Below are 2899 nucleotides of genomic sequence, written 5' to 3'. Positions count from 1 at the left end.
ATTGAACAAGGTAAAATCCACATGGATTCGAAGAAGGTTACAGCCATTAAAGATTGGCAACCACCAAAAACCGTACATGATGTACGTTCATTTCTTGGGTTATGCAATTACTATCGAAGATTTGTGAAAGGCTACTCAGAAATTGCACTGCCACTTACTGAATTGACAAAGAAGGATAAGGATTGGGATTGGTCATCCCAATGCCAAGCTGCTTTTGAAAGGTTGAAGAAGTCCATGTGGACGAACCCGGTTTTAGCCTTACCGGATATGGCTAAACCATTCGAAGTTCATACATATGCTTCAGATTTCGCCCTTGGTGGAGTCCTAATGCAAGAAGGACATCCGGTAGCATATGGGAGCCGGAAGTTAAACCAGACAGAACGTCGTTACTCGGCACATGAAAAGGAATTGTTAGCAGTTGTCCATTGTCTCAGAGGATGGCGTCACTATCTGCTTGGGTCTCCATTTATTGTGAAGACAGATAACACTGCAGTTAGTCATTTCATGTCCCAACCAAAACTATCGAGCAAACAGGCTCGTTGGCAGGAATTCCTTTCAGAGTTCAATTTTATGTTAGAGTCTCGTCCCGGATCTAGTAATCATATTGCTGATGCTCTTAGTTGACGGGCCGATTTAGCTGCCATCTGCTCTGTAGCTGCTCTTTCAGGGAGCGCAATCTCCACGAACATTAGAGACCAAATTCGGGAACTTATGGAGAAGGACCCGACTACCCAATATTTGGTCGACCTTATCAAGCAGGGTAATACTCGACAGTTCTGGCTCGATGGGGAACTAGTGAAGACAAAGGGAGACCGCCTATATGTTCCTAAGGGCGGAGATCTGAGGAAATCACTAATTACGGAATGCCACGACACAATTTGGGCAGGGCATCTCGGAGAGGAACGCACTTGTGCACTACTACAACGTGCATACTACTGGCCTCAAATGTGGGACGACATTGCAACATATGTAAAAACTTGTCTTATTTGTCAGCAAGATAAGGCAGATCATCAGAAAAAGGCGGGCTTGCTAGAGCCCCTTTCCGTCCCAACCCGACCATTCGAAAGTGTATCGATGGACTACATTATTGGGCTGCCAAAAGTTGAGGATTTTGACACTATCATTGTCGTGGTGGACCGTTTATCAAAATATGCAACTTTCATTGTAGCACCTAAGTATGTATCTGCGGAAGAGACAGCTCAATTCTTCTTCAAGTATATTGTCAAATACTGGGGGCTGCCTAAGGACATCGTCAGTGATCGAGATCCTCGTTTCACTGGCATATTTTGGACTAAGTTGTTCAAACTTTTTGGTTCAACTTTGAGCATGAGTTCTAGTTTTCACCCACAATCTGACGGACAGACGGAGCGCTTCAATTCTATGCTAGAAGAATATCTTCGGCACTTTATCTCTACTTCGCAAAAAAACTGGGTAAAACTTTTGGATGCGGCCCAAATTTGCTTCAATTCCCAAAATAGCTCTTCTACCAATAAGAGTCCTTTTGAGATTGTTACTGGCCAGCAACCGCTACTCCCCATACAGTGGATATTGAATGAAGTACCAAGTCCCCTCAAGCAAAGAACTTTTCTCAAGAGTGGAAACGAAATATTGAAATTACTCGGAGTTATCTTGAGAAAACTCAAAAATGGTATAAAAAAGCTGCAAACCTAAAGCGCCGTTTCATTGAATTCAATGTTAGAAATCTGGTAATGGTTAACCTTCCCGACAGAAATGTTTACAAACCAACAAGAGGGAAAGACTCAAGATTGTCGCCAAAATACATCGGAACATTACCCATCTTGAAAAGGATTGGAAGAGTTGCATACAGAGTTGAACTCTCTTCATGGTGTAAAATCCAGAAGGTCCTTTATGTTAGTGTGTTGAAGCCATACTTTGCGGATAAAGATGACGCATCTAGAAATGAGCCAAAGCAACCTGTATTTGAACTGAAGAAAGCTGGAAAGAAGGTTGCTGAAACTATTCTTGACTATCGAATCACTCGAGCTTCTAGAAAAGATCATCAGGAGTATTTGGTTAAATGGATGGGATACAGCAGCGAGGAGAATACTTGGGAAAGAGGAAAAGATCTCGGAGCCTTCAAATCATTAATTGAAGCATATCATGCATTAATAGCACCGAGAACGTTGTCAAAACAAATGGGAGAGAATGTCAAGGACCGCATCTTTACTTAGCCCCTTTGACACTATCGCAGCTGCAGTTTGCCCAACTTCGGCCGCACATTGTAAATATTACTTCAAGTTTGAGTTGTAATTTTTTTTTCATTGTAATAGTTATTTCAGTTGTAAAATAGCTCTGATATTGGTAAACGTTTAGTATGATTCCTCGTCTTTTAAACGTCTACTCCCGTCACTTGGGTTTTTGTTCAGAATGCTATTATAGGGGGTATTAGTCATTTAAAAATCTTTCAAACTCACTGGTGTCCGCCCCCTGCACCAGCATTTGTAATTTTCTACTTTTATCAATTGTAATGTTCAGTTTTCATCAATCAATGTTCAATTTACTTTCAATGTATTCAAATTCTCTATTGTAAGTTTTTTACAAAATTACAATCAAATTTTCTTTCGTCCCAACGCGACCGAAAAAAGTCGGAAGGTAGTCTAGCGGAGCAAACTACTGCCGCACGGTGCCCTTTTCTGTGCCAAGAAGAAAGGCACCCCGTGAAACTCAGGGTTGATTTACTGACACAAATGTTGGAATTAATCAAATTTGTTTTGGGTTTAAAATATTAAATGTAATATTTAATGATGTGAGCCATTACAATTAATTTGGGTGAATTGGAAAAGTCTCCAATATAGGCCCATATGTTGATAAGCCCATTTTAAGTATTTTTTTTTTATATGGAAAGGAGTCCCACATCGAAAGTTTACAAGAAAATAGT

Source organism: Olea europaea, chromosome 15 (assembly GCF_002742605.1).
Source record: "Olea europaea var. sylvestris chromosome 15, O_europaea_v1, whole genome shotgun sequence".
In the NCBI taxonomy this organism is placed as follows: domain Eukaryota; kingdom Viridiplantae; phylum Streptophyta; class Magnoliopsida; order Lamiales; family Oleaceae; genus Olea; species Olea europaea.
The sequence above is the reverse complement of the archived record's forward strand: the minus strand, read 5'-3'. Positions refer to the sequence as shown.